General features: G+C 33.5%; 1 pseudogene; it reads left to right on the forward strand.

Annotated features, from left to right (window-relative positions):
• The first annotated feature begins 5,996 nt into the window (after positions 1 to 5,996).
• LOC104870009 lies at positions 5,997 to 6,631 on the forward strand (annotated as a pseudogene).
• The last annotated feature ends 3,014 nt before the right edge of the window (positions 6,632 to 9,645 follow it).

The raw sequence follows: 9,645 nt of genomic DNA on the forward strand, positions 1-9,645 counted from the left end.
TTTTTTTTTTTATTGTACCAGGGATTGAATTCAGGTCCTTGTGCTTACAAGGCAGGCCACCAAACCACTGAACTAAATCTCCGGCCCTTGGATTAGCATTCTTTCAAGGTAGCTTCAATCATTTCCATGACATTAAAAGTGAACTGTATATTGCTAACTTCCAAATATATGTAGATATATATATTAGTACTATATGTATGTCAGTTACTTCCAAAGATATATATCTATATATATCTATATTATAATATATATGAGTACTATATATATGCATGTATTTCAGTAATTTATAACCCTAAAACTGAAACATTTAGGATTCTTTTTGTAGCTACTTACAGGTTATCCATATATTGTGTGAGCTTTATGTTCATATTGATTTCTTCATTTCTACTGCTATTCTCCTGGTCCAACATTCAACTGTGACTTTTCTCCATTGTTACAGTGATGCTTTTAAAATGTAAATATAGTCATATGCCTTATCAAAATTTATAGTGTTCCTTCTTACTTGAATTAAAATTTTCATCATAAACTACAAAGCACAGCATACTCTCCCTTCCTTTCCAATACAAATGAAAATCTCCAATGCTTCCCTCTTACCTCTCAGATACTTTATTCTCTCAGTTCTTACAGATAAAAGAAAACTGACCAGCCATACAAGCTAAAATATTCCTGCTTTGACAGGTTTTTTATGACTTGGCTTCTATCAAGGCTTTTCTACAATGTCTTTAAGTAATTGTGAGTTTTAGACTCATGAGAAATTGTATTTCCTAAGTGAGAGCTTACAAGACTACCTGATCTAAATTATAACCCATTTCTCTTCCTGCATTTGGGTTCATTTGCTCTTTTGATGGGCAGAAAGTTCAGCAATGACTCTTTTAAGAGCAACTGTCTTTAGGGTTTCAGCCTAATACTGAGATAAAATTTATCTAAGATTGATTATCATAAAATTTCCACAGGGGAAAATAGCTACATTGAGTGCTATGCCCGAAATTTTACTCTGATGTTTCTGAATTATTGGACAAATAATTTTCTTTAATTCCGAAACCGCCAGCCAATTTTCAGGTTATTGAGAGATGACGACTAAATATACCTTATAGAGACGTTATGACTTTGGGAGCATAAACCAAACAATGCAAAATAAGCAAAGCTATCTTAGTGGATGTATTTGTAATGCTGATTGAAGTTTATTTGCAAGGTTAGGAAAATTCAGTCAATGAGAAGACAAGAAACAAAATATGTAATTTTATCTTTCGTTAGGGGGAAAAACTAAGCCTATAATTATGTTTGCCAAAAGGAAATTTTGGTCTGAGTTGTAGGACAGGTCGCTTTTCTCCCTTGCTCATTGGTGCTCACAGGACATGGGGCTATGGTTTTAGGAGGAAAGAATATGGTGAAGGGATGCAGAGATAAGAGAGGGGAAAGTCTTAGAGAACGAATTGACTTATATGACAAATATCAAGCAAAACTATAGCCACATTAATCACTCCCTACAACCATTTTGTAATTCTGTTCTCAACAAATTTAGGCAGTTTTGAAAACGTGGTAATCCCATATACAAGGACTTTTAGAGATCGAAAAAATCCTCATGGATGCTGTGAAAGACATAAAGCAGCTCACAAATTGGAACATTTATGAATTACACAGGAGAGTTCCTGCTGCCATCGAGTGCCAGTCTGTGACAGAACAACGAGGGAGATAGCATTGGGATCCTCTTAAGCATCACTGAGATGCTGCCATGTTCCTCTGGGCAAGGCAGCTAGTGAAACAATCTGCAGGTCCTTATCAATGAAGAACAGATTAGTATTACTTAGGGCCTTTAGAAAAGGAAAATAAATTCTAATATTACAGTCATTTTCTATATAGCTATAACTATGATCTAAACATTTTTCTATTTCTTTCTTGTTATGTATATCATACCATTCAAAGATAAGACTATGTGCTTAATTACCACATATCAAATCTGTTTCCTATATTTTCACTTTAGCACAGTTGTATCTCTAATAACTTAATATTCTCCCTTAAGGGTGATTTTATCATCTTGCCTTTCCAGTGTTTGACTCTTTGCAAAAAGTTCCTTGAACAAAACATCATCTTCTGCAAAAGTTGAGCATTTTAAAATGAGGATTATCCCTTACATGTCTTGGTTTGTTTTCCACTATTATAGCAAAATACCTGTGGTAATCAACTTAAACAAAAGGTTTATTTTCACTTACAATTTTGGAGGTGTCAGTCCAAAATAGTCTGCACCCATTTCTTTTTGGGCCTATGGATGGACAACATGTCACAGCAGGAAGGGCGCTGGAGCAAACTCGCTTACTTCATCAGTGAAATACGGAAGGGAGGAGAGGAGGTGAGCTCCACAGTTCTTTTTATGCCATTGACCCAATGACCAGAAGGACTTCTGAGGGTTCCATCTCTTTAAAATTTTTACCTCTACTTAATAGCACCAACCTGAGCACTACAGCCTTAACACATGGGCCTTTAGAAAATACTTAACATTCAAACTATAGAAGTATGTGACGTTCGTTATACATCTACTTTTTAAATTTTCCTGCAGCACATTTATAGATATACTTTTAAAATGACAGAAATTAATGAGGTAAAATACTTCTATTTTTAAAGAAGGTTTTATTTCAAACAAATAAGATCTTTATGCCTAGAAACACATGGTACATGAAGGCCAATGTTTCTTCCCTGTCTGCTTACAGATTATCATTTTCTCTTAATCAATGGGGCTTGTAGAACAGTGAGCACTACTATCAGTATAACTCTCTTAGCAGAGTAATAAGAAATAATTAACCAGTATTCTAGCATTAGATTTCATGTTTTTCTGAGTAATGAGGCATAAGGTTCTACTTTATACCTATACATTGATGCTTCAATGAAAATGCTTAATTATACTAGATTTGACTTTATTGTTGTTAAGTGGAGTTTAGATGAAAGAGTTATGCAAAATAGATGTAGGAATCAATCTAAAATATTTTTGTGATAAAGTCTTACTTTGTCATTCAGTCAGGTCTTAGACTGACTAAGTAGCCCAAGCTAGTCTGCAATTATTTATGTCTCAGCCTCTTGGTTGCTAGAATAATAGGTGTGCATCACCAAGGTTGGTAGCAATCTAAAATTCTTAGAAATCGGATTCATCAAGTTTTCTCAATCTAGTAATTCTGTTGCTGTCTAAAAGTGTTACCTCATAGAGGTACTGAAATATCTCAGTGATTCCCAGACAGGTGGAATTATACTGTAAACATGCTGGATAAAAAATTTCTAATTTAACTTAATGTCTTTTACTTAAGTTTTATTTTTGTGATGTGCCCATTCCTGGAACTTCCCTAAAATCTTAGGCACTCTTTGTTTGTTATTTGTCTTTGTAATGTATAAGATATTCTTTGAAAAGCACTAATGATTAGTCTCTTAAATTTGCAGATTTCTGCACCTGAAATAACCTTGCTAATGGATATCATCCAGGCAATTTGCATAATATGACATACCAACTCATGTAAGAGTGTATTTGCTTTTCTGTTCCAGTTAATCACAAGATATACTCAAAATGTAAATGTGGGGAAAGTACCTTGGAGAAAATAACTCTGATTAGAAATGTTTACATATATTTTTCATAGAATACTTCCTTAAAAATTATATTTTGTTCAAGGAAGTTTAAAAGATAACTATTTCATGAAAGTTCTTAATTGAGGCAAATTCTAAGTCATATAAGCAACAACCTACTTTTGTGATGGTAGTAATGGCTGCTATAGAGACAAATATTAGGTTCTATAATTTGAGGAAGAAGGGAAAGAAAAATAAAGTTTGTTTTTTGGTAGAAAAAGAATAATTACTTCCTAGGTGAAATTTAATTATATTCTATATAGAATGAAATCTATAGGACCCATGTATATAATTATGGGACTCACACATGTATCTTTTGGAAGAATGAGTATAAAAAGTATGTGAACTTACAGAAATACATAGTAACTAAAAAAGAGAAATAAGAGAGCCATGGAACAACTTATAAGGGGGGAAATATTGGAGTAAAAACAAGCAGTAACTGTAACTTCAATAATAGGATAGAATATAAGTTTTACAGTGATTATTCTAGGTATATCAGGGAAAACAATAACATTCTCTAGTTGAGAGATTGAACCATTTTACACAACATATGCAATAGTGGAAATGGAGAAATAGGGACAGAGTAGTAATATTCTAAATAAATAACTAAGGAAACAACAGGGGCAACATTTCTAGAAAGATTTCCAAATAATACATTTAGATAACATCCTGTTCCACTTGATGGAGAATAATCTCTTCTTCCACATTAAATCTGGGTCAAGCTGGGCATGTTGGTGCATGCCTGAAATCCCAGTACTCAGGAGGCTGAGGCAGGAGGATTGCTGTGAGTTCGAGACCAGCCTGAGCTACATAGTGAGTTCCACTTCAGTCTGAATGATATAGAGAGACCCTGTCTCAAAAAAAAACAAAAAACAAAAAATCTGGGTCACATTTAATGATTAATACTCAAAAAACTAAGAATGCAAAATGAAAATGGTAAATTTACAGCAAATCTCTTGTAAATCATCTTACAATGCGAGAAAAGTTAATATTACTGGAGCTAAATCATTTTGACATTATGTGTTACTCAATATGCTTTTATATGAGAAGCAAATTTCACCCCAGGGATTTTTTTTTTTTTTTGTAAAATTCCACAGCCCCAGTGTAATCCTGAGAAAATGTGGCAAATAAAATTAATGCTGTTCTACAAATTATTTGACCATTTTTTAAAAAAAAAAATTCAAGGTCATGAAAAGGCAGAGTACTTTTCTTGCTGTCTTTGATAAAGCAGGAAAAAAAAATCCTTAATCTAGTTTGTAAATATTCAGACCTCAGGATGAAGTAAGTAACTGGATACTGCATAGGACAATAAGCCCTACCTATGAATGAGAAAACAGAAAAAGTGCTACATTTGTTGTTTCATGTCCTCTGAGAGAATTTCTCCTTATCATAAACGTAGTATTATTACAGAAATGAGTTCAAGAATGGACAAAGTTTGAAAAGACATTATTTGAATAGGAAATTTAATTATCTAGAAATTATGTTAGAGATATTTCGCAGGTTTTAGGAACAGAGTTTAAATGTGTCTGCCAAAGGAGGAGATAGTCTCCCCATTTCCTGACTGAACTCTGCCTAAGCAATTAATTTGGCAATTGTTATTATGTGCTTGTTTTTTGGTACAGAATACATCAGACAACATACAAAAGTAAGAAAGACGATTATTAAGTAAGAATCATTTGACTTAGTAAAACATGAATTTCTGGAATATCCTAGTGTATAGCAAGAAAGAAGGCTCTCCTTGAGTTCTTATATAAGTCCAGAAGATAAATTTTTCCATAAAGAAACTAAAGGAATTAAAGAATTTTCACAAAATAGGTCAGAACAGAGGGAAACTTTCATGTCAAGGGAATACATCACGAGATGCAACAAATAGCTACCCACGGAAGTCAAACAAATGTCCCTGAAAAATCAGAATCTGGGAATGGGTAGTCAGGGATTGCAGGGATACCAACTTATGTAGCAGATTATACTTGATCTCCTGCTTTCTCCTTCCATGTAAAAGTTATAATGCAAAGACCCACATGAAGAATAAGTAATGCAAGTTGGAAGAATGCAAAAGCAGGACATAGGTCCTCCCCACACCCAGGGATTAACACCGTGACTTTCTCCCACTGGGATCATAACAATATTCATAAAATAAAATTTAAAGATGAAGCTGATCAAATTCTACATATAAACCCGTAGAAGATATGCCTATTTTGCTACAGTAGGAATCGACAAAGAATAATTGAGGCCCCAGAGAAGGGAGTCAGCAGGGCCCCTTTGCTTCCTCGACCCTTGGGCTCTGCTCGGAACCTGCACTCACCCCGGCAGGTGATGCCCAGGCTTCTGCGAGAGGAGAGGAAAAGTTGGGTTTGAATCCCCGCTGAGAGGGGGCCACCGTCCCTGAAGAAATGAGTGGTGGTGTCCTGGCTCCAAGTGAGAGAACAGTGCATGTGTCCAACTTGCCTCCTCCCTGACAAACAACGACTTATACTGGATATTTTCCGAGCATGTGTAAAGGTTACTCTAATGAAAGACAAAGATACGAGGAAGAATAAAGGCATTGCATTTATATTATTTTTGGATAAAGATTGCACAAAACTCTACCAGAGCCATAAACAGCAAACAGTTGTTTGGTAGAGTGATAAAGGCAAGCATTGCTAGTGACAATGGGAGAACAGCTGAATTCAACAGAAGGCGAAACGACTCTGATGAGTCGAAGTGTTCGGAATGTGGGGAAAGCGGATACTTAAGTTATGCCTGTCCCAAGAATATGCTTGGAGAATGTAAGCCTCCAAAGAAGAAAGAAAAGAAGAAGAAAAGGAAAATTGCCAAACCGGAAGAAATTGAGGACACAGCAGAAAGTGAAGACGAAGGGGAAGACCTCTCTCTTGACAGTCTCAGCCAAGCCGTGGTGTCCCAGCAAGCCAAGAATGAAGGACAGAACAATTGGAAATCCAGTGCAGAGGGCCCCTCAGAGGATTCAGGGCTCCCAAAGATAAAGAAGAGCGTACACTTCAGTGATGAGGAGGAATTCCGTGATTAGAATTGTGTAAAGTACATGTCAGGAAAATAAAAACCATCTGCAGTGCAAAAAGAAAAAAACAAAAGAATAATTAAGGACAGTGGTGAAAAAAATAAAATCCACTAATTTGGTTTTAATTACAGGCTTTGAAGGGAAATATAGTCAACTTTTAAAGACAAAACTTAAGAGTAACCAAGAAGCAGGAATAATAATACCAAGAGACTAAGCAGTGAAAGATTGCGAGATTGTGAACATAATAGAAATCTTTGGTTAAAAACCTCAGTGCAGGTATAAAAACGACACTGAGTAAATAAAGTCATCGTGTTCCTAATAAAGTACACAGAAATAGTGATTAATGAGTAAATAAAGTCATCATGTTCCTAATAAAGTACACAGAAATAGTGGTTAATTTGGGCATAAAACTGCAATGATGGCATGTTTCATAGGAAAATAGTATTGGGAAACTCTGTTATGTAATTCAATTATGTCTGTAGGGGCCAAGGATCAATTGAGAAACAATTACCACTGTCTTCTTAATTTCTGCTGCAGTGTAAAGAAAATCATATCTCTATGCAAGCATACATTCATTCTGAATTGAGTAATTGGCAATATCAACCCAGGAAATAGCTATAAGAAGTTATGTGATATTTTCACTAAGAATAAGTAGTAAATCAGGAATTACCAATATGAATTGAGTATTTTTGTTTTTAAAATTGAATGAATTAACATCAATACAATTAATATTATAAACTTTAATATGGAAGCAGTATCTTTTTTAAGCTAAGAAAAACTATAGTTCTCTAATTTACAGTTAATATTTTAGAAATGTAAATTACTACAAAGTAAATCGTTTAAGCAGGTTATCACATTTGACATTTGACATTAGAGGCAATTATAGTTTTTTACTTACCATTGAAAAGATAAGAAACAATATTCTCTCCAAAGACTCTTATCATTAAAACAAATCTCTAGTATCTTACTTACTTCAGGAAAGTCAATTAGTCTTTCTTTGTCATGAGATAATAATCTGGTGTGTTTGTCTCCAACTGTGCATTAAAGACACGAAACCTGTCAAACATTATTTGCTATGCTTCGAGTTAGTCATTGCTAAACAATCATCAATGACATGTTAATAAATTGTTTCTCTTTCATTTTTATTAATCTGAAAGAGTATTCACAAATGACAGTTTTACAATTGCTAGTCATATTCTCTCTCATTTGTCTTTCTACAGCCAGAATCTCTTAACTGTGCAGTTATTGAATATATTACTTAATTTTTAGAACTTTACTAGTATTATTTATGATAGCAGAATACAATTTTTAGAATTAATTCCCCTAAAATCTCTAAATTGTGTCGAATTTGTTGTACTGTATTTTTAGCAACAAGATATCATAGAATCAAATTCCATTCCCCTTTATTGTGTCAATAACAGAAATATGCCATTTTTTTGTTCATTTTTAAAAACTTCATTTCTGAGTGTTTCAAAGAATTTAAATAAAGTTATATGTCACTATATGTATTAAACAAAATATAATTTCCATGTAATAAATTTAAACATTATGTGCCAATTAACATTTTCTTCTGAATCTAGGGCTTATTGTGACAATATTTTCTTATCTTTTCTACATTCCCTAACAAATAAGTAATCTAAGAAAACATTTTCAAACACTTTGTATTTCATTGGACATACAACATGAAAAATTATGTGTTTCTCTATTAAGTTTCTCACATGAATCCTTGAACATATGCTTTGAATTAAATGAAAGAATCAGAACATCTTCCAAAATAAAAATAAGCAGCTAGAAAAAAAAAACAAACTGAACCTCATCAATGTTATTGTATATTTCTACTGTCCTAGCTATTCAACAATTTTATGAAAGTATTTTGGGTTGGATTTAGGTAAAGTTTTTTCAATACCAGATAAAAGAATATAAATAATTCATTTTATATTGTTAATTGAAGAAAACTGTAGAATAGTTAAAACAGGTCAGAATTCTGAGACCCATAATCATGCTCTTTTGGATATATTTCTAAAAATTAGGAAATATAATAAAAAAGAATTTCATATATTCAATTTTATATTAATTTATCATACAATAAATTCATAATTCCATAAAATTCAGTTCCTGTTCTAGAAAAGTGTCACAGTCCAACTTCAGTGAAACTATACAGAATGAAATCATGCAGTTGAAAGATATGACACTAAAGAAATAGTATAGATAGGGATGAAATGAATTAAGTAAGTGGTAGAAGTAGATTAAAATGATAGCGTACTCTCAAAAGTGAAATGGATAGCCAAGAGCTGCCCTAAAAGGCATTGAATCACTTTTAAATATGCTTTCTATTAAAAAAATAAATAATGTGCATTAGTACTCTATATCTAACATGGAACTGACACAGGCAGGAAAAGAATCCTCTTCCAACGGAAGATGGAGAATCTTATGTGGATCAAATTTACCTGGGACAATGAGGAACAAATTATATACACATATTAAATTTTCATGCAAGTTTAATAAGGAGACTAATTACGAATGATAGGAAGAATTTATGTAATCCAAAGGTTTGCAACAGCCGAGGCCTTGCATAGTGAATGTGTAGCCAAGGGATAGTAGCTGTCTTGAGACAGCTTCCCCCAGAGGGAAGCATGACATTTGATAGAAATCAGAATCAAATTGATCAAATTAATGATTTCATCTTTTTCTTCTTCAGCCTCAAATTCATGCAAGTGTTTCTCATTAAGTAAAATCAACCGGAAATCTAAGGCCAAGGAAATCTATTAAAATATTCCATACTGTGATCCATGTACTAACAAGAGAACAGAGTGGTGGAGAGCAAATATAGAGTGACTCATTGATGGTTTTCAAGCAATGAGGAAGAAAGTTGCTCCATTACACCATTTAGGTGAGAGGCAAAGCTAGGATATCTTCCCTAAGAAGAATAAGACACAGTTGGAAATAAAATTTCTTTCTGTGAATATTTCAGATATCTGGACGCTAATATTATATGTAAGTCACACAGTGGAAACCTCTTGTAA

Source organism: Fukomys damarensis, unplaced genomic scaffold (assembly GCF_012274545.1).
Source record: "Fukomys damarensis isolate Sample0158 unplaced genomic scaffold, DMR_v1.0_HiC HiC_scaffold_6, whole genome shotgun sequence".
Taxonomy (NCBI): Eukaryota; Metazoa; Chordata; class Mammalia; order Rodentia; family Bathyergidae; genus Fukomys; species Fukomys damarensis.